Consider the following 26,757-nt stretch of genomic DNA (forward strand, 5'->3'; position numbering starts at 1 on the left):
ATGCGACATTAGTTATTTGCTAATACTTTTATGCAATTTTCAATTATTCCATTTACTTTAATTAATAAATTAGCTGTTACAGCTGAGAGTGAATTAATTTTTAATAAAGTTTCACCCACAACATGAACATCCATTATTCTTAAAACTAGAGTATATTTTGAACCCGAAAATTCATAATGAACCGTTGTTTACGCATAAGTATAATTGTATCAATAGAAATTAATAAGATTCATAATCCATACAAATAATTGCCTACTAATATTTTAAAGCCGATTGATTTATTTTGTCACTTTGACCTTAAAGACAAATTTCAAAAGGGTCATGGATCAGAGAGGCAGTTCTCTTCAATACCAAAATCGATATTCTCTGTCGAATTTGAATCTCATTGCCAAATTCCGAGATACTGCATTTATGAGGTTTTTGAGATTCAGTCTACGTGAGATCTGCATTTTCATATTGCTAAAAAATAAATAAATGTGCCTTATGCTAACAATTTAATCACAAATGTATGTCAAGTGCAGTTTTACGTGTTTTTGTAAGACAATTTTACGTCTTTCGCCCGTCACGCAGGAAGCGTATTGGCAGTCGTTGCGGGTAGTCAAGAAGCCAGTAAGTCTGACACCGGGCTAACCAAGGGGTATTGGGTTACCCGGGTAACTGGGTTGAGGTGGTCAGATAGGCAGTCGCTCCTTGTAAAACGCTGGTACTCAGCTGAATCCGGTTAGACTGGAAGCCGACCCCAACATATTTGGGAAAAGGCTCGAAAGATGATAATGACGCAGGAAGCATATTACCGTATGGGATCATTAGCTATCTGATACTGTCTCGAAGAAGCACCATTATTAATTCACATTATATTCAAATACAAGATGACACAACACTTTTTTAGAGCTAGGACATATTTCGCCATATGCCATGCAAATTATCGAAGATACCAAAGTCCAAAATTCAATCCTACCAAAACATAAATCGCAATGACATTGACTTTGATTTAATAGAGATATAATGTTACATTTTTTCACACCTGTGTAAAAATTTAAGCGTTTGAAAACCTGTATAATTCTCAATTGTTTTATTAACATCCATAAAAAGTATGAAATTGGGTCAGTAGTTATCTCATGAAGCTTACTTAATAAGACAGATTCGTTTACCATAGCAGTATATATGTTATGGACCATGTGATTAATTCGGGCATTATTTATAATGCCCGAGCATTATGAATAATGTCTAGCTTTATCGGGCCAAGTGATTAATAACTATCTTAACTTCATTATTTATCACATTGCACGGGCATTATTATATTGCTACATGACAGTTGGGCAATTTGATAATAAAGCTATATATTTTATGCGGTGCGAGGGTGGCAGTTGTTCTAAAAAATAAATCCTGTTACTTGCCACACATTTTATGATTATTGTTTTAAATTATATGTTCTATTTTAATGGGAAATTATAAGTCTAGCCACAAAATTATTAATTGGACAATTGTCATCTAATTTACTGACTCGGCCTCCTTTTTCTTGATCTCATTTTTCTTGGCTCGTTTTTTTTATGGTAGAATTTAATTTGGATTCAAAACATTGTATTAAAAACCGAACTTAGTGACGAAAACGAATCGCTGCAAAACCGACTCCACGTAGTCTTGTCTGCCCTACCCCTAGAGTGCAATTCAAAACCGCGTAGGCGCGGAGGGGCGAGGCGGCCTGCGAGCTGAGGCGCAGGCATTTGAAGCGCTCGCCGCCGCGGCTGAGGCTGGCCGGCGGGGCCGGCCAGCAAGCCGAAGCTGCGGTGGTGAGCGTGAAAACCATCTGCGACGATAAGCTCGCATGGGACCGCCGGAGCCCCGCAGCGCCGGAGCCGTGACAGAAGCCATGCTTGCTGCATGTTGCATGCTTACTTCTATGCTCTGTCAATTGATCTGGGATGTGTTATATTTAGTTTATTTTAAGTTAAATGTCAATAACAATAAAAAAAATGAATTACTAATAATTTGTATTACTTTGCCCAAAAGGTCACGGGCAATATGTATAGTGACCGGTCAATTTGATTGTTTGAATAATTATTATCAAATTGCACTCTCATATTTGGCATTATTCATAATGACCGGGCATTATGTATACTGCCCAATTTATCACTTGGTCCATAACATATATAGGAAGGTATTCTAATGTAAGTAGGAAGGTGCCTAGTTTAAAGCAGTGTACAGTGCAGTAACCTTATGGGTACTTAGCACGTTCTTATGAACAAGAGGAATTCCTTAAGTTAAACTGCCGCCAATAGAGGACAGCATATAAACAATAAATAAACACCCTGTTCTTCAACATACATAATACACAGCATTAAAAAGACTACAAAAGAGTAAATCTATACTAATATTATAAAGAGGAAAACTTTGTTTGTTTGTTTGTTTGGTTGGTTGTAATGGATAAACTCAAAAACTACTGGACCGATTTTAAATATTCTTTTACCATTAGAAAGCTATTTTATCTGCTAGTAACATAGGCTATATTTTATCCCGGTGCGGGCAGTAGCTCCCACGGGACGCGGGTGGAACCGCGGGAAAACGGCTAGTTGCTAAATAAATTACGACTACAAGAAAAACAATTAATTATTTAGGTAGATTATTCACAAATGCTTTTATCTAAAAGAGCGATATTTCATTAGTAAGATCGTTATTTAGCATAGACGCAGTCCGACCTTCTTGGTGTTTGTCCAGCGCTCAATGGACGCAAGACGAGCCACGATGTCGCAATTTAAATGAGAAAACGCACCTATACACTCATATGGACCGCAAACGTTTGGTTTTATGTCCGTTACGCAGAATTTAAAGGGTTTGCGCAATACTCAGGCAGATAAAAGGATATTGATTTTAAAAAAGCAATGGTTTTGCTATAGTGATCCTCACATATAACAATTAGAACATAAACGTTTTATGATGTTGATAGTTTGTAATTTAATCTCTCTAGAATCTTCTTCATATCTTTACATTGGAGTAAATAGGCACATAAATAGTTCATTATACGAGGTATATGCAATTCAATTTTTCTGAGGATGCTTACACATAGGCATAAAAAGTGATTGCCATAAATCATACATAATATTAACCGCTACTTTTCATATCAATAAAAAGCGTGTTAAAAAAAATATAGGCCTATTATAATATCGCTGTAGTTAACAAGTTACCAAGTTGATTTATATAGTTACGCATAATTAATATAGTTCGGCCATTCAGAGAATGCGTTCCTGACACGTCGCGATTGAACTGACGACGTAACTTTGCAATGGCGTTGCAGTTACGATAAAAATATTTTTGCTGGTTGTTTACCGTTTTAACAATTGAGGAGCATTAAAACAACATTATTATATCAATAATCAATGAATGTAGTTACGTCGTCAGTTCAATCGCGACGTGTCAGGAACGCATTCTCTGAATGGCCGAACTATAGTTATGAATATTCTAGTTAACAGATGTTGAAATTAATGGAAAAATCGTAAAACTTTACTAAAGAAAAGCTTCAAGCTTAGGTAATTTTCCACGATGAGAATAATTGGTAGAAAGTCTAATTTGTTTTATTTATTAGGCACCTGATTGACGTTATTCGGATAACTGATGAACACTGGTCTTACAGATCTTACGGACTGTTTTATTTGTTCTAGTAAGGAGTCAAAGTAAAGAGGATTTGTGGTCTCCTGCACAAATTATACCGATGTAGATTAAACAATTTAAATTATTAACATTTTATATAGACCGTATCCCCATCTTTAAAATGAAATATATAGTTAAGTAATATAAACTTAACGTTTATGTAAGAAGTAAGATCAAGTTTATTATGTTATGGATAATGATCGCTTCTAATACTTAGGTAATAATATAACAACGTTCTCCCAGTTATAGAACTACCTGTAATATCATAGCTTGTTCTGCCAGGTAGGTACTATAACATCTGCAAAGCGAAGTTGCGTAGGCAAAGCTAAGCAAAGTCAAGCAAATGATTGCTAACATAACTTGTGAAGGCGCTGAACAATTATCAGGTCATTTCAGATTCCAGTAAACCAAGCAATATATCACGAACACACCTAATAAGGTACCAAAACAAATATAAAATTACACAATAGTTTCGGCTGGATGATTATCATGTTTGAGTAACGGTTGGATGCTTCCTTGTCGGTAGTTTCGCGTGGCCGTGCGCTTGCTCATGTAATTCGTAATTACGTCAAATTGCGTGGCCAAAATGATATAAGGCTGTTACATTTAGCGGTATAACGTATACAGTACGTGGATGCGCGAGCAGACTGCTAATAGCTCCGAAGAACACATTTGCCTTACAAATACCACTGTGTGTCGGGCTTAAACACTAAATAAAGACTAGTACGTAATTTTTGCTCATTAATCTTTTCAAGCGAACAACGTGCAAGCTATACGTTCTATGGGTACTTACGTAGTGTATGTATTTTTATACGATGCACGATTTTTCTTTGTGCAATTATGTGGAAATGGGTTGGAAATTACCGGAGTATATTTTCGATACAGCAGAATGTAAATTATGTTTTTTGGTCTTATGTTCAGCTAACGTTAGAAGTAGGTCGATCAATTTGCCTTGCCTATGTCTCAATAAATCAAGACAGAGTTTCATTTAACTCAACTTAGCACATCCCTAATTTCTATTTAACAAGGGGCAAAATAGTCGTTACAGCAATTTGTCTTAATCTTATGAAACTCTGCTGCTCAATTCATAATACGCGTAAGTGGATATACTCTCAGCCAAACACATTTAACATTATCTTAGAAAATTTTCTGTGATTTCAGAGTATTAAAATTTGATACTCAATAGATTTTTATTTAATATTTGGAATTCCATCAAATATAGGTACATACCTACAAAAAACAGGTCTGGTTTTTGTCATTCTCATCTAACGTATCCCTGCTTAATCACCTAATACTAAATAAGTACCTATACGATCTGAACATTATTTTAATGAGGTACTTTATTTGTCTAATTCACTTTAATTGAAATGTTGGTAATAATTTATGTTGTTAAAATTGAACCAATTCTATGGTAAACAATTTGATATTTCAAGTAGAAAATTTCCAAATAGCCCAATATAGGTCTATCTTATTAGTAGTCATGCTGTTGTTTCACTAAAATATACCAACAAAAGCCATTGTGTAGGACCTTATGGGAGGTTGCGTAAACTACCTACATAAATACTCACTCACTAGAATACATACATACGAAGGTAAAAAGAAAATTCTAATAACGAAGTTGTTTATATAAAGTAAGTTTGAGGTTGGTGAATCGTATCATTACTATTTTTCTATAACAATATAGGTAGACCTCTGAAGGAAATAGCTACAAGAGCAATACTCTAAAATCACTCAATTTGAAAGCTCGCATTCAATACATACCAAGTATCATAGATCTTGTAGAAACATACCTACATATTATAACTTAATTACAATAAGTAATAAAAACATCTCACTGAACTGCCACCTGTCCCTCTGAAAGTGAACTAGGTATCAGTAGGTCCACGTTTTCGCTTTATTCAGTTAGGTCTTTGTCTAGGCACAAACTCGTTAGGTACTACGGGAAAGCTAGGAATTGTTAAAGTTCGTGAATCGTGCATCGGGTGGCGCTACGTGACTACCATATTGATTCATGACTGTCAGCTGTCTCATGAATAAAGGAAGAGGTGTGAGGAGATAAATATAAAACAAATCAATCAATTATCATCTCTGTATAAGTCTAACGGTCGGCATAACAATATTCTAAGAAAAAGTTACCACATCAGAACGAAATGCAAACATGATACACATCCAAAATTATCCATAACCAATAACCATCCAACAATGCTGATGAAAGTAGCGGCGAAAAAATAATGGTGAGTGTAATTTCAGCCAAAACTGCTCCAGGGTTAATTCACACAAGAATATTCTATCAAAAACTAGCTGTTGCCCGCGACTTCGTCTGCGTGGGCAATTTGGAATTGTCAAAATACTACTTATGCCGTAGCGTAGGTGTATTCTTTTACATAACAATATAATTAGGATTACCACTTAGCAGCAGCACGGGTTGATCAATCAAGGTGGTGTCGACGGTGTGTGACTATTTATCTAAACAAAAGAAGTAAAGTTTGTGACGTTGAGGAAATCTCTGGATCTAGTCAACCGATTTGGAAAATTATTACGTAATTCTCACATAAAACAAAGGTCTGACAAAGTTGTCATTTGTACATTTTCTGCAGCAGCTGCGACAAATCAGGAGCCAGAAAGTCTGTCAAACAGTTTTACTTACCACGGATAACGCGGTGTCTAGTTCACTGGGTTGAAGAGATCAGATAGGCACTCCAAGTAAACATTGGTACTCAAAAAGATTCGGTTTGACTGGAAGCCAACACCCACACAATTGAGGAATAGCTGGGTGGTTGATGACTGAGTCATCAGGCAAGCGCATAGTTTCACTACTTGTATTTTGGGGATTTTCTGTGCACTCACTCACTATGTTATGTTGGAATTCCACCGAAATGTTTGCATTAGTTCACGATCAGGTAAAGTATACGTCCGAGAGAGTAAGTCCAATTCGTGTGTTGGCACTTGAAGCCTGCAGTTCTTCCAAGATTTTCAAAATGTACGCTCGCAATTTGTCATTTCTTGGTGGAGCCAGCAGATCAGAAGAAACATAAGTGCTGTGTATACTGTGCGTCACTACTGCACAACGGTAAAATTTCGTCTTTATAAATAGCACAAACGTTCGCTCTCTTGCGGAGGACGTTTAAATACCATATTATGTGTCACACGTAGGTAAACAGGACAACAGTATATTATCATCGAACTGCTTTCAAAGATCTGATGAGCGAACAGACCAGAACCAGAAGAAAAAAAAAGACACATATATTTGCAAACAAATTGAAAAAACTTCTCCTAAGCAAATGCTACTATAGCGTCAAAGAATACCTTGACGATAAAAAGATAGTCGAATGAATAACTTGTGTTTTCCTAATCTACTATTGCATCTACTACTGTAATTAGACTTTCTAGCCTTCTTTTGCTGTACCCTAACAGGGTCCATAATATGTACCTAGCTTTAAGCCCCTTGTAACATCTTTATAACTTTATGGTATGCAAATAAATATGAATATGAATATGAACTGACTTGATCGCCTCGAGAAAATCAGAGCTCTATGAAGCGATCATTCGCTTTGATTCCTACTGCTATTGTGGTTTCTGAAAATGTATTCAATTAACCAACGATGAATATAATTCTTAGCCAGCCGACTCTTTTGAGTTCTCGAAAATCATAACGATGGTTTTTGTGCAATGCACAAACGGAAATTCGATATACTACACATTCGATATTCACACTTCTACAGAATTGATATTAAAAGGTTTGACAACGGGCTATAGTAGCGTAGTTAAACTAACTGAAACAATTTTAGTGATCCTTCAATAAAGTTAGAGAAGCGGGTGTGCATGATGAACATTAAGAGTTGGTAAATACGTGATGATGATGACCTAATTCATTACTATTCTAATTTGTTCATGTACCACAAAACTCAAGTTAAGGTGGAGAAAAGGATTACCAAGCTCCCAAAGGCCTGGGCATTTGAAACACGTTGCATGGCATCCTGGAAAGTTACGTAATTCTCAGCCATCAGTTTGAGCAGTGTGAGGGAGTGTCAGGCTTTGGCCCTAGTGGGCCTCACAGGGGTTTGCTGAATCTCCTCGAGGGGCGCGTGAAATAACGGGTCTCCCAGAAGCCGGAAGGTCGATGACCCACTCAAAACTAATCGCTCACGCCTACGGTGGCCGGGAGTCGTCTCTCGACATCCGGCTTTCGTGGTGTCTTACCGCAGTGGCTGGAATGAGAGTTGGGAATTTTTAGTCGCTCCGCCGCCTTATTCTTTGTCATCCCATTTCTTCTCGCTCCAGATCATGGTTTTAACCGGGGCCGGGTGCGATAGGTCGCACAGTCCGCACAGTGGTGAGATCCGGGCGCCACCTCCATGAGATCAGAGTTGGGAATGTATGTTTGCAAAAACTAATAGAACATTTAGCAAAAACACGTTTGATAGTAATTCTGTCTTAGTAACTGAATAATATAAATGATATAAACGTAGCTATATAAAAGATGTTTTTTTAGACTCAGTCCGTGGGTCTGACTGTGACTGTTCGTAATTGTAAACGGTGTATTTGTGATATAATTCTTAGCTCGATGATTTGTGATCAGGAGTTGAAAGCAAGTATGTCTCTGGCCTGCGACGCGTAATTTGTACGTTTTCAGAACGAACGAACTCTTGTCTTCTGTTGACATCTTGTTGACGTATTGTGACAGGTAGTTATTCCCATTGATGTTAATTTTAGAAGTGACACAATGTTTTCGGTCGTATTTTGCCTACATTCTTTATTACTCAAAAAGTATATTAATAAGGACCTTCTATTTATATGTAAGTGAATTCAAAATAATGTAATATATTAAAACCAGGAACTTATTTTTAAGGATGTTTGAATATTAATTACAATGTTTTTTTTATAATAATAAAATCTTAGACTCGCAATGCACTTTCAGTGTGATGCATGTTTGTTATTGGATGAAATGAATGGATATTCATGTTTATGAGAGGTATAGCTTATATTATGTCAGAACAACATATGTAGACTTTTTAAGAATGTGGGGAAGTTCATAATTTCTTCGGGACGTGGGTACCGCTTCCCATGGGACCTACTGCCCGCACCGGGATAAAATATACCCTATGTTACTCGCAGATAATGTAGCTTTCGAATGGTGAAAGAATTATAAAAATGTCCCTGATGATGCGCTGATATTTCTTGTAGTGTTTTTATAGTAGCAAAATACACAAGTTGTCATATATTTTTTTCTTGAAAGTAAGAACATACCATGACAAAGTGAAGTCTGTTTTCATTGATATTTTACCTACTACCAGTTTTATGGCACATCTGTTTCTGCATGATTTTCTTCATCTATAATTTTAGGATATCATTTCTTTAAATTCAGTTTTTTGCTCAAGTTACTTATAAAAGCGTTATTTTCTATGTAAAGATAGATAATAGGCCGATAAACTTACAAAGTTCAACATTCAAATATGTGTCATTATTGCACCCGCTGTTGCAGAAACGTTAACAGAAATTATCGTTCATTGCTCATCCCCCGTAGGTGATAGCGTGATAATATATATCCTATATGTTGAACAGGCTCCCAGGTAATATTCGTGCAAAATTTGATTTAAATCTATGCAGTACTTTTCGAGTTCAGTGAGACCAAACATACAGACAAACAGACAAACAGACAAACAGACAAAAATTCTAAAAACTATATATTTGGGTTCAGAATCGATAATAGATCACCCCCCAAGTATTCTTTTTAAAAAATATTCAATGTACAGTTTTGACTTTCCTATCATTTTATTATATGTATAGATAAAGTAATGACACCAACTCCATCTATACTGTGAATTGTATTTTCATAATGCACTGCAAGCGGCCTCTTGGTCTAGGGGTATGATTCCTGCTTTGGGTGCAGGAGGTCCCGGGTTCAAATCCCGGAGGGGCCCTGTTTTGCCATAGTAGTTTAGCTCATTTTATGATCGTTGTATGTATTTTATTTCGCTAATTTACCAAATTAGTATTTGTTACATTAATTTACATATTAACATAACCCGTGGTATCTAACAATTAAAAATGTATATCCAACACAATATACAGAACAACCGAAAATAGCGACTACTATTGGAAAACCGTTCAGTCGGCCACATTTAACATTCGGCCTTAAGAGCGCTATTACAAAATCGAATCGCTCAGGTTTAGGTAAATTAGACGATAGCCGGCAGCACTTGCGCGCGTGTGCGTCTAGTGAAATACGCAACGCACACCTGCGGACCGCCACGCGGCACAAACAAACTTGAGACTTTGCCACTTTTATTTTCGAAATAGTTTATTGGTTTTATAGTTTATGAAATATTATTTGTACCGATGAATTTTATAACCTAGAATAGCTCGATTGAGTTACAATAAACAAATAATCGTTTACAATTTTTAAATTATTTAATCGACAACCAAACTTTTCACCATGTTTATCAATTAGGTATAAGTGATTGATTTATAAAAAAACTAAAATCTATAATTCGTCTTCCATGTATTGTATCTTCATTTTCCTGCAACAATAAAAACTAGGAATGTAAATAGTTTATTAAAACAAATATGTCTGTTGCGAGTGACAAAAAATACTTACCATATTATTTGTACTGGTATCCGATTGAGTCTGATAATCTGAATTAAATATGCTTTCATTATCCTGCAAGAATCAAAGATATCCAATAATATTATTATGCAACAGCGAAACTAACGACGATGACATTTACGTACATATTTCTATATAACCAACATCAAAAAAAGAGAACCCAATCTATAACATTTTCGCATTAGAATATCATGGGTTAATACTTGTGTATATTACATTTCAATTAGATCATTATAACTAATAAATAAAATAAAAACTCACTAGTATCAAAACGAGTTCGTTGCGCAGGTTGCGCTATATTTTTCGAGCTCCGGCGAGTTTGCGCGGCGCAACAGCGAGCGATACGTCCTCCCTCGATAAGCGCCTGGCGCTGACTAAAGTTGAACACCGCGCGTCACAAGATTTATATTGATTTTTGCATTGCAAACAAAAATTATTTTAAAATATTGTTTTACTTTTAAATAGACCAATTTTTTTTTTCAAGCTTTATAACAATACCACCTTAATTATTAAATATGTTTTATTTGAATTTGGATTATACTTTCATAGATAAAAAATATAGTTTTGTACGGAAAATTGTCAGTAACTCTCAGTTTTATAGAATTATTTTTGGTGTATTACTGTATGAATTGTAATAAATTGGTGTAAGCAAGCACAAGTACAAGATATAGTTGTATCTTGAACATTTTTATAAATGGTTAAATTGCTATATCCTCGTAGTACTGAAGCATCAAAAGATTCCCAAAAGCAACATTTTATGAAACATCCTTTACAGAGACAAAGATTTTACTGATGTACGTGGACAAATTAAAATATTTATTGAAAACAGCCCCAAGATAAATGATCAAACTTTCTTAATCTTATTTTTGTTTTTTTTTTGTGACTATATCCAAAGCATAATGACGCATCAAAACTCGTATAAAACTCGAAAATTTGTGATAGCCCTCTTAAATACTTGCTGTTAAAAAAAACACCCTCACTCTCTAGCTTTGGCGCAATCGAGTAATCAAATCCCTTTCCAAGTTTAAAAAAATAGACATCTCTTAAAATCCCTTTGAACCAATTGGCACGTGTACTCCGGCTTGTTCTGAAAGCGACATCTATTGAAAAATGGGACAAATCTTTTTAACACGAGTGAACATAAATGTCCTAGATGTCGCCAACGTCGCGAAACAGCTGTTTTTATGATGATGTTTTGCTTTTCAATTGTTGCCAACTTCATGTCACGCCAACCAGCCAAAGCCAACATCAGCCAGTGAGAATTTGTGTTCGATTTCGTGAGTTGTGTCAGTACTTCGATTTTATTTGGAATACAATTATTTTGTTAGTAAATTTTATTAACCAGTGCAACCGGTATTGGTATTCTTATCAAGTTATATTGTGTGATTATCTAAAACAGTCGAATATAAAACGAGTGCGAATCAAAATATTGTGCGTACGACGGACTCCTTTCACAAAGGATAAACGGGAGATTTCGTGTTTTACCCGTGCGCATTTCACCTTTACGACAATTACACATTGCGGAACGTAAGTAGAAATACGTATGGTATTTTATTCGCAGCGTAAAAATATTATTCTAGCGCACATAGGATAAATATAACCAACCTGCAGTATGTAGTTTTTTTCCTTATTGATTTGCTTTTTGGTTTCATATTTTGCAGCTATTTATAGTGTTCTATGGAGCAGTAGCTATGTTAGATGCTGTAATGCACATTGCGAATTATGAAACGACGTAATGTTACGTATAGCCATGTTTGCCATGAAAAGTATCGATTTATTTACTTTTCAATGGCTACACAGACAGCTGAGTTGACTACCTACGGCTGTGGGGTAGGGGGCGCAGGGGTTGCACAACAATACAAGGTACTTGTGATGTTTTAGTTTTTGCAATAGGTTTGCTGAAAATTGGAATTATAAGAACCATAGCTGAAAAATATTTTAGCAAACCAAACAGAGCTATTGCAGAAGAAAAAACCATTCAACCTCTCACAATTAGTGCCCTCAGTATTTTTTTAATATCTTAGAATTGGGTAACTAGGTTCCTAATTAGTAAAGCACAATTCAATTCTTCTAAACTGCTCAGAGTCACAGAGCAGTTTAGAATTGAAATCAAAATGTCATAATGAGAAAAATATATTTCCATGGCTTGTCCACTGCCTTAGCTTAATGCCAAATGTTAGATAAATTATGTTTCTTTGGTTGTTTATAATCTGAGTCACACTCCAAACAAACATTCTGAAGATTTTATCATAATATAGTAAGGGAAAAACAGAGTTGTTGCTTTGATCTTAACTTAAGTCATTTTAATCAAGTGGTTCCGTTAAAAAGACAGAAGTGTTATCTGAAACCCAATATGTTTTCAAGATTTTTCGAATGGCTTTAATAGTTTTAAGATTTAAAACCTGATAAATGTTGTTTTTCCTTTACGCTTTACCGATTTCTCAAGACCCTTTAAAGTGGCACAAAAAATAGAATCAAGTGCCTCGCATATTAAAATCTTTAAATATTTTAGAGATCTTCAAGATGTGTCAGGTCTTTGCACATACCACCATAATGTTGTTATGTATTTATCATTGACAAATTACTTTGAAATGAATATGGCTTTCACACTCACGGGTGGACAAACAAATAGCTAGAATATTTAGTTACACTCATCATGCCAAGATTTTGCATTGAAATGGAATGTTACGAACTGTTGAAATGGTTTGCCCTCTTCCTTCTCTTTATCTTTCAATCAAACTTGAATCCTGCGGAAAGTCTTACGCTGACGCTATCTGTAGAGGTAAATGTTTCCAAAATGCTTCGGAGGATGCTGATGGTATAGCTGTAACGATAAATTGAATAGCAAAGAGCACAAATATTTTGACTTAAAACCTCTACTTAGAAAAATAAATAAAGAAAGTACCAGCTTGTTCCATGGTTTCTGTTGTGGAAACTGTTGAGCAGTTTCGGAGCCTTTCAGTGTACAAACAAAAAAATGTTCCATTTTATAATATTGTATTTATTGGATATTATAAAATTACTTATAGAATGTATCTTATAAATAGACACACCAAATCCATAAACTACCTACCACCTAGTCTATCCAAAATCAAATTGAGAAGACCATTGTAGGTATTATTCTTACAAGAGTTCCAAGCCATTCTGTAATGGCACAATATCCGCGCCCTTCCGCCTACAAATCGCACTATGTTCAGCAAAACTAATATCCGTCATTACATTGCTTCTTTGTTTCTGATATAAGTGCCAAGCCACTTACATTATTATGTGTTCGCTTTAAAGCGTTGACATTGCAATCTTTTTTTACGATCTACATTGCCACTTGCCACACCTAGTCTATCATGTATTAGCTGAACATTCAACTTTATAATATTCTTAGACTGTGAACTACATGTGCACTCCTGTGGATCTGTGACGCAGGCAAAGCGGCCATTTGGAATTATAATCTCAAACCTCAATTCAATTGTGGGGGATATTAACGAACGATACATTAGCATTGCAAACCAAGCAGATAAGTATACTAGGTCAGTATGTGCTTCCGTGTCGAGTTGGTCGTCGTCGCGGGCGCAGAAATGCACACACTTGCCAACCGGTGAACCGGCTCATCACTATTATTGTTAAATACTATTGTTTATGCAACATTCTTAAATAACAATTTTACTCAAAAGATCTACGACGAAAAGGACACACTTGATTTAGGGTCAAAGTCTGTATTGAAAGGGCAGAACCTAGAGGTTAATGGAATATTGGAAATTTAATTACAAGGTTGATAGTTTTAAATTCTTTTATAACTAAGTGTTTATGATTTGTTTACTCGCACGTGCTGATATTAGCACGCACCGTGTAATCTTGACCCAGATGATGGAGCTAATTCGTGTTAATTCATTAATTCAGTTAGCGGCGCATCATCACGTTGTTATTGTCAGCAGGGTCGGATGTGCGTGGTGTACATTGTTACACATTGACCCTACGACACTTCTTGTTTGCGACTTAGGCGTGATTCCAATTCCTACTGGTTTGCGTAGGGTAAATACGCCAAATGTCGGCCTCCCCCCAAACTTCGGCCGTCTGTACATTTTCAGCTTGCATTCATTCAAAAGGTAATTAAGTGTTAGTTTTGCTCCTCGAATTGCAACCTTGGTTTATACTCTATACGTACAAATCGTTACTATCCGATTCTGTCACTTACTCTTCTCATACTGAGCGTCAGTAGCGATTGCGCCGTTGAAACATCAAATTCGCACGTAAAGTAGCTTACTCGAAGTGAATACTCACATTTTGGGGATTGATATTAGAACGATAAAACATTTATTTATTTTTGTTTTAAGCTTGATTATCACTAATGGGTTATTTTTACTATATTTTAAGATAGTTTTTTCAGCGTTTTGCGTATATTTTTCAAGGAAAAATAGGAGGCCGCCATTAGGACAACAGTTTTGACTTAAAACCGGAGTCTCGGCCGTGGCCGACTTAAAGCAAATGCAGTCTATTTTATAAATTCCTATTGTACTAATTTCGTTGGCTTAACAAGAGAATTTGCAAAGCTTATAGGCAAATAGATCTATTTTACGTTTAATAGCCAAATAACGGCCGGGGTGATATTAGTTGAATCTCGAGAAATAAGGTACAAGAAATAGGGGCCGACATTAGAATCGTAAATAATCGTAATGTCGACCAGCCTCCAACTCAAGCGCCACTATACAGGCTGATGAAAAAATACTTTTATATTTTTTCATTTTCTCAAAATGAAATAATTTATTTATTATAATTCATTATATCGTATAGGAGTTAAGTTTAAATGTAGGAGTTGACAGTATTGTAGGCATGTTTATGGTAGCTTTATAGTTTGATACTTGCTATCCATTAAACCGTTCTTATTAGCTTAAAAAATATGAATGGTTGGTCGTGAATACGACTTTTTTTGTTTAGGGGAAACAAAAAAATATTTTACTATAAATTAAACAAATACAATTACAAATGTATACTTAGTATTATATTATAATTCTGCTAAAATAAATCATGTTAATAATATTTGTCACTGCCTTAATTTAAAACAGCCTATACCCGGCCGACATTTGGAAAAAACGCGACCGACCTTGGGCCGTGAATGGCCGACTTTAGGGTTTTTCTGTTCTCGACGCATCTAAGCCTTATTACTTTTTTCTTTTCGTAGAAATATCAATCTTATGCCTATAAACATGACATAGATTAATCAAACTATCCAAAACCGCATCAAAAACTATCTTTCGTTGGAAACTGACGGTGCTATAGCGAACCGCAAGCAGAAAATCGCTAAGGGGGCCGACATTTGGCGTATTTACCCTAATAAGATGTTTTCAGGTAGGTAGTAAGTAGGAATATTTGATCAGTGAATATTATTTTTTTATACCTAAATCTACAAGTATCAATATGGTAATCAATCTTGACAGCGTGGAACCTACGAGGGCGGGTCAATAAGTCCGTGACTTTTGGAATAAAACACAGATTTTTTGATAAATAAATAATTTTATTTTTCAACGTAGTCCCCCTTGAGCTCTATACACTTTGTCCAACGCTTCTCCAATTTTTTTATCCCTTCCAAAAAATAGGATTTGTCGAGGTCCTCAAAATAAGCCCTTGTTTGCGAGATGACTTCATCATTGGAGTCAAATCTTTTTCCACCAAGCCATTTCTTCAGGTTTGGGAACAAGAAGTAGTCACTCGGAGCCAAATCTGGAGAATAGGGCGGATGAGGGAGCAATTCATAGCCCAATTCATTGATTTTTGCCATGGCAACTGCACATGTGTGCACCCTTGCATTGTCTTGGTGGAAAAGAACTTTTTTCTTGGCCAAATGAGGTCGGTTTTTTTTCAAATCGTCATTGAAGCGGTCCAATAAGGTGGCATAATATTCCCCATTGATTGTTCTTCCCTTTTGAAGGTAGTCAATGTGGATTATCCCGCGTGCATCCCAAAAAACAGTCGCCATAACTTTATTGGCCGACAAACCCACCTTGGCCTTCTTTGGTGCCGATTCACCCTTAGAAACCCACTGTTTTGACTGTTGTTTGGTCTCTGGTGTGTTGTGATGGATCCACGTTTCGTCCACTGTCACAAAACGGCGCAAAAACTCCTCCATATTGCGATTAAACAACGCCAAACCTTCCTGTGAAGTTCTTACACGATTGCGTTTGTGGTCGACTGTGAGCAAACGCGGCACCCATCTTGCGGAAAGCTTTCTCATGCCCAAGTGATCGTTCAAAATTGAAACCACTGAGCCATGCGAGATCCCTATGGCTTCTACAATCTCTTGCACTTTCAATCTTCGGTCGGCCAACACCATACCGTGAATTTTTTTGATTGTTTCGGGTGAAGAGACTTCAACTGGGCGTCCAGGACGTTCGGCATCTTCAGTGCTTGTACGGCCACAACGAAATTCAGTAAACCACTTTTTTACCATTGAAATCGATGGTGCAGAGTCCCCATAATATTTATCAAGCTTAGCCTTGGTTTCGGTAATGGTTTTTTTTCGCAAAAAATAATGCTTAATGAGCACACGAAATTCACTTTTTTCCATTTTTTCGTCAGATTACTGGGTGGTCTGATCTAGATAGCTGTAAAACACAATCTAACTAACGCAGCAAGTTCAAATTTTGACAGGAGTCAACTGACAGATGCCTGTTGACAGGAGTAGTGTTGCTTTTTCAGTAAAGAGGTCAGAAATTCAAAAAGTCACGGACTTACTGACCCGCCCTCGTATTTACTCTGTAAAGGCTCAATATAAGCCATTACTCATCAAATCCTGTATATTATGCTGAATCACAAATTCTAGAGTACCGTTTCTAAGTTCGCGGTAACAGCCCCCCGAGGCCCGCAGCCGGAGCGGTGCCCTGACGCAACCGGGTTGCGCAAGCGCAGCCGCAGCGTCGCCGCTACAGTAATATACATTTGATTGTACTTTTTGGTCCTTTCTAAATTTATAACGCTACAGCGTCATTATGTGAGACTTAATTAATTTACTCTGGCCACTTAGTACCAGTTCTTAAGTGACCATGTTAAATAACAGATCAAAACATAATATAAGCATCCTGAAATAAAATTCACAGCGCAAATACTTATCCAACCTCGTTTTTTTATGATAAAAGTTTTGATACCCGTACACAATATGTCAATATCTAGTTACATTTCAACTACAAGGTCCCACTCTCACTACATTATTCTAAGGTCGGCTGAGAGTAACGAGACCAAGTCGTGAACTGCATAATCACACGATAGAATTGTATTGTAAAATACGTATGGTAAGACTGAACTTCTTTTGTTGTAGACTAGATTCGATTGTAAAATATCGAGAGCAATTCGTCTTGTTATAGTAGGTCATACAATTGTGTCGAAATCATAGCAAAAATTTTGTTTTAATTTGGCCATCTAGCGTCACACATCATCGCGGATCACAAACGGGATCACCCAGTGCTTATTTCAGATGTATTCACATTTTCTTGTTAAATTACAAGTTTGTCAAATGAGGTTAATGTATTTAATGCTAATACTTCTCATTTTATCATTTCATCGCAAACTGTAAAACCGTAACAAAAACTGCCAGGTATTACCGGCAGGTACCGCAAGCGATTGCGTGCAAAATATTTGCGCAGTCATCCCATCATGTGCATTGCAGCCCTGTGTTCAGTTTGTGTACACATGTGCTAATTGCTTTGCTCGTTAACACTTCTGCTACATTAAAGTAGATCATGTAATATGTATAAATGACTCACTTTACATCTAAGCAACATATTCTTCTGAAGTTGCTATAAAATCTCAGACAACTTTGTGAACCATCAGAAAGTACCCTCAATTACCTTCAATAAGATAAACGTTGCAAGTTAGTGTTAACGAAGATAAAATGCTCTATATATGAGTGATTTAGTTCAATGACAGTATCCTCATCGTCATATTTCTTCACATTTTTAAATGGGAGACACCAGGAATCATAAGCTAGCATCATTGCGTGTTGTTAGTCTTTTTTGTTTAACCTCTATGAATGGAGGCTGACTGCATGTTGACATGTTATCAAGAAGTAACGCGGGTATCGTATTATCATAGAAACGGGAAAACTAGGCTGTTTCCATTCATTCATTGGCAAACACAATAGATTGAACAAGGACAGGGACAGCTACGTATAAACCGTTATCTGACAACGTTTGTTTTGCCGTCATTGTCCTTTACACACCATTGTTTTAGTCCATTATATAGACGTCAACAACATAAAAATCGATAAACTGTAATCTTGTGGGGCATTAGTAATTTCTGAAGGTCGATCAACTGTGCGCTACACGAGTTTATAGCACATGCGTCTCCTAGCATGAGATTAGATTTTGTTGTATAATATTGTTTATTGATATAAACTCTAGCGTACTATGTATGGCTTATCTTGTTTTTATTATATCCAACACAACTGGAGTAACTTAGAATATTGACGTCATCGTCATATCAACCAAGTAAGATTCATCTGAAATAATAAATTACTAATATCCAGTTTTACCCGAACTTTGGAACTGAACAAAAATCTCGTCCCAAAATAAATATGCCTAAATAAAGAAGGATGAATTTAGTGCTGTATCCTGTTGCGATCGTTAGTGCTTCCCTAAATAGGACGACGTTAAAGAATAGAGATGCATAGATGCATGTATATTAATGTGGATAATAATTTGTTATAGCAACTAAGTATTATTAATTTGCCACAATTATAATTCTTCATAAATAAATAGTCACAATTGTAACTATAACAACCTGAAATGAATAACGAAATTCTGATAGGTAAGGATACTTCCGCACAAAGGACCGCAACCATTTGCTTGTTAATTATTGTTTATTAGTTTTAATTGTCATACTTACCTACCTTTATTTGTGTTAAATGTATTTCCCCCTGAAGACTTCGAATAAATTCGAGATTAATGCAACAAGTTTTCGCTTCGTCCGATCTGAATCGGTCATTCAAAACGCTGACTGTCTGATATCTCTCGCTCGCTGGTTATACAATACTTTGAAATACAAGTAATTACCTACCTACGATCTAAGTCATTTAAAAAACCATTAAATATTTTATTCACATCAAAGTCTAATAGAATATTAGTATTAACCTCGTCCTAAAATGCTTATACTTGAATAGACCTGTTATTTGAAGAATATTAATAAACCTCAGCACATGTTATTTTTTAACCTGTCGGAGTAAGGACTAGGCTGACAAGGTCACATTTGATTTAATAAAGGTTGCAAACAAAATTACTTAATTCTCTTATCTTACTAAGTAATTACCATAAAAGTTTTATTTTTGCAGAAACTCTTCTATAAGTTATTAATAATTTGGTTGTTATAAAAAATAAATGCCAGATGATTATAATTTTATAATAACCTAAGCTCTTGGTCAATAAAATACATAGTAAATAATAACATAACAGTTAATCTGTCTCCGTTTAAATCATTGTAAATTGCATACAGAAAATAAAAACATGAAAATCGCGAGTTTCATAATAAAATAAAGTGAAACGACCACGAAACTGTCAGATTAGTAGGGGGTGTAGGGCTGCCATCCGTCCGGGTTTCCTCGGATTTGTCCTCGTTTGGAGGCCGTCCGGGGGCCGTCCGGGCGGGGTTTCAAGAAGTGTCCGGGGAAAACCCGGACACGTTTCATGTAAGGAAGCATATCATTGAATTTAAGTATAAGTTAATAGTAAAGGGATTACAAATTAGGTTCGGGGGAAAAATGCGATTTACGCCAAATGTCCGGGTTTTTTTAATGTTTGTCCGGGTTTGGCGAAATTCGAGATGGCAGCCCTAAGGGGGTGGGCGAAATGACGACCTTCCAAGGTCGGTACCGCTGCTATACTGTAAGCAAGGGTAAAGCCAACGCGTCAGCCACGCCATAGACACTGCCTGCACAGCCGCATTACACATAAACCACTCAATAAGGTTTAGTTGGAATGTCTCAAAGCAGGTAGATTAAAATTGGATAACAGCCAAGGAGATCGCTTTCAACTTAAAATCTTCATGCTGTACAGCCATACTGCAGATATAGAAACTGTAAACACGACACGAGGCTATAAAATTGTATATACACTTTTTCAGAATGAACTTACATTACAGAGCTATCCAAATAACACGTGCAATTCCTAACAGAAGCCGCAATAATAATGTCTAGAAACTTCGTTAGTCTTATATTCGGTATTTGGCCAAGAAATATAGCACAAGCTCCAAACTATTGAAATCAACCCCAGCAGTAAGTACCTACGTACGGCACAGCTGCGCATTGCGACGATATAGCACTGATAAACGTTCAGAGTTCAGACTCCACTGGCCTCCAAGTTATTGCTAAATTGTAATTGCCCTTTGAACTACATTCAAATATTGTTAAGAAAGCACGTACTTTATTATCTTTAACGGGTTTATCCGTTTATAAATTATTACCAAATCCAAATAATAATTGCCATGAATGGCCATTGAATTCCCAAAGAAACGTAGAAAATCTATTCTCAAGCTGCAATACTACTATGACACTCTACACCAATCGAGTCATCCTTTGTTTGGCTCGACCTATCCATTTATTCTAAGGTTACCACAGAGAAAATTGAATCTTATTATTCTGATTCAAGAACTGTTTTTGAAAGTAGTCCCGTTTCCCATTGTTCGATGTAGAAAGTGCACCACGAACTGGGACCACGACGAGCATTCTAATTGCGGTTATTCCACGAAAGGACCACTCGGGACAACATTTTTTGGATGAGAACTCGTGCGCCTATAAACCTTTTTTTCCTTTAATCGCAAGAAAATAGTTGGAGTTAGTTTTTTTGCTTTCGATATTATTTAATAAGTTGTGGTAAGTGTTCCGGTTTCATAGCACCAAAATATAACATCTGTAACCTACCATGAGCCTGTGACATGGAGAAGATTGCACTAAATTCTGTTGTATGTATAATTAGAATAACCTTATAGCTCGCACTAATGCACTCTGCACGATTAACTCTTAGTAACTGGGGCGTGGGACGGAACTGGGAACAGTGGCATCTTTATATATGCTAGGACTCCTGACAGAAAATTGTGTTATTCCATTTTTCCAAAATCGAGAAACCGATATTGGCGGAGCGCAAATTCATCATTTATTCAGATTCTTCGTGTCATTCGGTCACGAAAGTAACTCCCATTAGGTTCGTCGTTAAAGAACAATGGGCACAAAATTATATGCAATTTTGTCCGTTCTCAGAAAAAATAATTTGTTACGTAAAGTTCACTTTCCTTTGAATGTTAACAAGCAGCCCCTGCGATTTCTAATCGATTTCATGCTTTTTGGCTTGTTGATTAACTAACTAACGCTCATGTTACAAAACGAGGCACATTTTCCAATCAGCAGAAATGAAGTATCTTGTAATTAATTGTTATTTAATAAAGTCATTATAATAAAAATAAGCAAATAATACAGCCAAGTAATGTGAACTTATTACGCCATAATGATTGTACTCCGTAAGATGTTGCATTATGAAGTCATTGAAACGGCTAATAGAGTGTATTGTCTGTTAAAAGTCAGTTTGTTAGTTATGTACTTAGTGGGCAACGTACGTTACACACTGCCCATACTATTGTTTTGCATTTAGAAACTTCTTTTAAGTAGCATTGAACTTATTCTGCCACTAACAATGATACTGTTTGTTAAAAAGAGCCTTGGCTGTTATCTCTAAGATACATGTACATAGCTACCAAATTCAAATTAACAACTCACGAAAATGTATCTACTCACATGACGCAGAATTGAGAACAACTGAATAATTCTGAGTAATAGCGCTATTTCCTCAGACTTAAAATCTTTTCAGTCTGGCAGATCCGCTTGCCCGCCTTTGGCGAAGCTCACACATTCATTGGGAATTCTTCTTAATTCAAATCAGAGCATTTAAAGATCAGATTCCAATATGAGGATTTACTTAGGTACACCGAGGTCAAAGTGTTCAAGTTTGAGTCATTAAATAAGTAATAATCACAGAGTAGGAGTATATAGAAAGCTTAGCAAAGGCAAAAGCATATTTAGGATCCTATAAAAATAAAGAGAGCATTTAACATATTGCGCAATAGAAGATGAATCAGATGCAGCCGAGGCAAAGGCGTGCGCGACGTTGACCCACCGGCCGGTCGCTCACCTCCGTCACAACACGATCTGACTAACTACTTCCAGGATTCTCCCGTATCTCTAGTTTATCAAAATATCCATTATTCTACTTCAAAAGTACCACTGATAAAATCTTTGTACAAAACTGTAATTATTCAGGTAAATTATTATCTAATGGCACCTATTCCTACTAAGGGTTTCGTTGAAAGTGTATGTGTCTACGTAACTACACGTGTTTTCGTTGATGAATTATTAATAAGAACCATATTCCGTGACCTAAAAAACTACATCATTATTGATTTCTCATAATGCCCATCGAAGCTTAGGAAATATTTTTTGCCCATGTTTTTGTTTAGCTAAAGCCCACCTGCTTTCACAAGATTGTTTAGTAAATTGTTGACGTAAGCTTAGTTTACGTCTTCCTCACCTTGCAGTTATTTATAAAAGTTCACGGTCAGACTATGCATCCGGAAACCAAACCTTACTTATTCTTTGCAAAAATTGTTTGAGATTTCTGCTCAATTTATTAGAAACTCTCGAAGAACAAAATGTATAGAACTCTTCATTGTTAACTCAACGTTGCTGGGACTTAGCCATCTTTCTTTGTCTATCTTTTCTTCAAAGAGAATCTTATTAGGAACCGGTCCCGCGTTATTATTTTATCGTAACGTACATATGGACGTCAATAATGAAGCTTGACAGGACCGGTCGTAAAGACCGACATTCCTGACGTTTCAGTCGAGCTACACGTGCAGTGCACCTTGCTATCTAAAATCAATGTCATAAAAACCTAGACCAATATTCATAGTAACATGATGACAATGATAGTGGGTGTTATTGCTAAAGATTTAACCTAAATGACCTCATCTCAGAGTTAAGTGGAGCAGCGAAAGCGATGATTTTATCTGCTCTATGCTTATTTTCTCATAATATGATCACGATAAGCTCTCCGGTGTCCTCTGTGTCATATGAATGAGGATGAAACTATGTTCTGGACTAATATTTAATCTGATTAAATATTTTAGAAAGCTTTATTTGCATAAACAAAGTTTATTGAAAAAGACTACATAACTATGTTAAAAATAAAATATGATAATAATGACATAATGCTTGACATTTTCCAGTATCGGTTTTATTAATGTGCTGCACATATTAATGCTACATTAGAACATAATATTGATTTTACCTGTAAAGTATTCGCGTTTGATCTTTGTTAGCATAAACATGTTTCTCGCTTGAAAACAGGTAGGCGTGATAAGAGCTGACGTCATTAGTACTGGCGTGGCATTTCCTAATACATTAAAACTTTGTTTGCTTATAATAAAAACGTGGATACTCGCACATCAAGTAATTTGGCGTTTATACTATAGCAATATATAGTTTTGAATGCCAAAACAGATAACAACATACGATTTGACACGAGAACATAAACATCCGTAGACCACCGGAATGAGTTAATGAACCGAAAAAATCAGAGGACGAAACGTCAATTTGGGTCACGAAATCACGACACTCGTTTAGAGCTAGTCTTTCGGTCTAAGTACAGATTCTAACATTTGCTGTCGCAACTGGATAACATCCCATTGTGTGGTTATTGCAATATTTTATCATTGCACGTGAACGAGGAAGTCAGATATTGTAATCGAGAGCTGATGTGCTACATTTAAAAGTTTAACGATAAACCTAATGTAGCGTCACACTTGCTGTTTACAGTTATTCGTTTTTGTTTGCACTTTGATAACTATAGAGGCACGCAACGGGTGCTGTTACTACTACACATTTAATTATTTGTGTACACTGAAATTAAATCTTCTAGAAAAATGTTTTTGCACGTTACCTACTCATAATCTTATCTCATACACAGCGTCTGGGTTTTTTATGAGTCTCGTGCTATGACCCCTTGTATTGTTATCTTGTAACTACTAGGTATGACATTATCCACTACCTACTTTTCCAAGTAAGTAGGTATGTGAATAAAAACGACCATTAATTTCGGTATTTTACAAAAATATTTTACTTACACAGGAATGTTTCGTTCTGTAAAATTGTATTCTGTTATTCATTGTTCAGGATCATTAATCACTTCGTATGAGAAATAGCATTTGCAATTGCATTCATAACATCACTGCATTATGTATATAACGATAAGGTAAATAAACTAAAATTGTGTTAGCACTTTAGCGCTGTTGCACTTCAAACTCTTGATAATAATCAGTAAAAGTGGCACTTGTGTGAACTAGTTGGACTGTACGTCCAATATGGAGTGGCTGGCTGCTAACTTATCGACGAGTGCCTATGCTGTTTGGCACTTAACATGTTAGTCGTGAAACATTCTTGCTTTTTCTAACATACTTATAATACCCTTGTCAATCAAGTTTTATATCTTCACAAATACTCTCGGTCTCCAGCCAGCGCTAATATCAAGAGTCGTTACTCATTTTCAAATCTAGGATTGTCACAGAGGTAATCTTTTCAAAATCCAATTCTTAAAGTATTTTCGTTTATTTCAGGTTTGGAATGCGTACAACGGCTGTCATCCATCAAAAGTTGTGAAGGTAATATCATTTAAATGTTATTACCTTAATTGAAGCTATTTAGCTGGCATTGATAATTCATTACAGTACTGATCTACAAATATCCCTCACACTACCATACTCACACACTCTGAACAAATTAAAAACTGTTTAAGTCCATATGTGTCGATGATAACATACTACGATGTCATCTCATAAGATCGTCTGCCAAGTTGTGAAATGATTAAAGAGGATGATTACTGTTTTGATGAAATTAGTTTTTACCTGGCGATATTAACAATAAGTAGCAGTATTCAGATTTTTATGGTTATGCTACCATCCTATTATCATTGTTCTCGTTTACATTGATACCATGGTATGCTGTTTCGGAAATTACTGAAACTGAATTACCAGTGTTTGATAAAGTGACAAGCTAGCTGTCGAATACAGTTTTAAAACGGAGCGTGTTTCATCCCCGTTATCGGGGAAATTGTTCCATCAACTTCCATCCAGTCTGCATTAACGTGTGAGAGCTCTGCAAACAACACGGGCACTCACAGGCTCCACGATACACCCAGGAATATGTTTTGTAATCTCGCCATTCATACCTGCTACATTGCAGACGCGGAACAAGCCTGAAAGTGCTTTATATTTCCATTTACTTAGTGTTCATTGTGATTCTTTCGCCTTTTAAAGATCTTATTCTTTGACTTCTAAAATCTATTTCACAGTATTAGCACTGGTTATGGCAGTTCTTGTAATAGTTTTTTATCAATTTATTCCTGATTTTGATTTTCAATATTCATGCCACTGCACGCTTATTGCATGATATGAGCATACATAACGATTTTATTGAACAATAGCATCTGGCGGATGACGCTTCATAAAAAAAGTCTCGTCAATCCGGAGCTTGCAAAGGCGTCTACATAAGTTGGGACAACAAGTGAGTCATCATTCAACATGAATGTTTGTCTGGCCGGGACCAAACCGGTCTTCAGGTTGAGTGGCGATCGTTCATTGCCACTGCACTCTGGCTCATGCATGCCGCAGCCTCCTAATTCTCTTTTATCCGTCGTGCATGCAACTTTTTTTAATTTTTATGTTGTTTAGACACGTTCACAGAGCAATTTAACGGTCGATTACAGCTTTTATTCCCAAAGCGTTACTTCTTTATGTCAAGGGACCTACGGGCTATTCAAGTTTCGTTGATATTATTCTAAGGATAAAAAGTAACAGCGGTTTAAACAGTGTTTCATTATCTCTGTCCTCGACAAAGGGCACGCGTGAAGCCTTAGAAACTCACACACCTCTCATACCTTATTTAGTTACAACATCTATTGCAAAATACCATTACATACTTGAATCTTGAGTTACGAGTCTTGAGATATTGCAGTAGTAATTAGTCTCACCTATTTATTGCATGTTCTATTGCAATCTGGGGCTCTTAATGAAATCAGTATTAGTTTCTATGATCCACTGCTTTATAACTGCATGAATGTTTAATCAATATCCTCTAACAGAGGGTATATATTCCGTTAAAGACATGATTTTTGCTGTACTCTACTTTTATCCGAAATGTTAACATTTTTAGTGACTACGACTTCTGTCTGACCTGATTATTCTACCGTCTAAGTTGCGCTTAGTATGTCTCAGAAGCCGTAAGCTAATTTAAATAGTACCTAACTTATAAGTGTAACGTACAGCAGTTCTTAACCTTCATTTATTTGTATTTGTTGCTAGGTCATGATAATGCAACGACCCTAACCGATCGATTCTTTCAATTAATACCAAAGTGAATAGTTTCTAAGTGAAGTTGCAAGAAATCTGTCTGAACTTAGCGATGTTCAAACATTGTGCGATCTTTTAAC

General features: G+C 36.2%; 1 protein-coding gene and 1 non-coding gene across 3 annotated transcripts in view; both read left to right on the plus strand.

The window, feature by feature from the left end:
* Nucleotides 1-9,494: 9,494 nt before the first annotated feature.
* On the plus strand, nt 9,495-9,566 carry Trnap-ugg. The gene has a single exon. It is a non-coding gene; the product is annotated as a tRNA-Pro (tRNA).
* Nucleotides 9,567-11,488: 1,922 nt separating this feature from the next.
* LOC124632261 (solute carrier organic anion transporter family member 3A1) overlaps nt 11,489-26,757 on the plus strand; it is a 43,307-nt gene continuing 28,038 nt past the window's right edge. Inside the window, exons 1-2 of one of the 2 annotated variants that reach the window (XM_047167067.1) lie at nt 11,489-11,779; nt 24,887-24,931. The gene's annotated coding sequence lies outside the window, so the exon portion shown is untranslated. The remainder of the gene's footprint in view (nt 11,780-24,886; nt 24,932-26,757) is intronic. The other variant, XM_047167143.1, reaches the window with a different exon arrangement.

This window comes from Helicoverpa zea, chromosome 1 (genome assembly GCF_022581195.2).
Source record: "Helicoverpa zea isolate HzStark_Cry1AcR chromosome 1, ilHelZeax1.1, whole genome shotgun sequence".
NCBI lineage: Eukaryota > Metazoa > Arthropoda > Insecta > Lepidoptera > Noctuidae > Helicoverpa > Helicoverpa zea.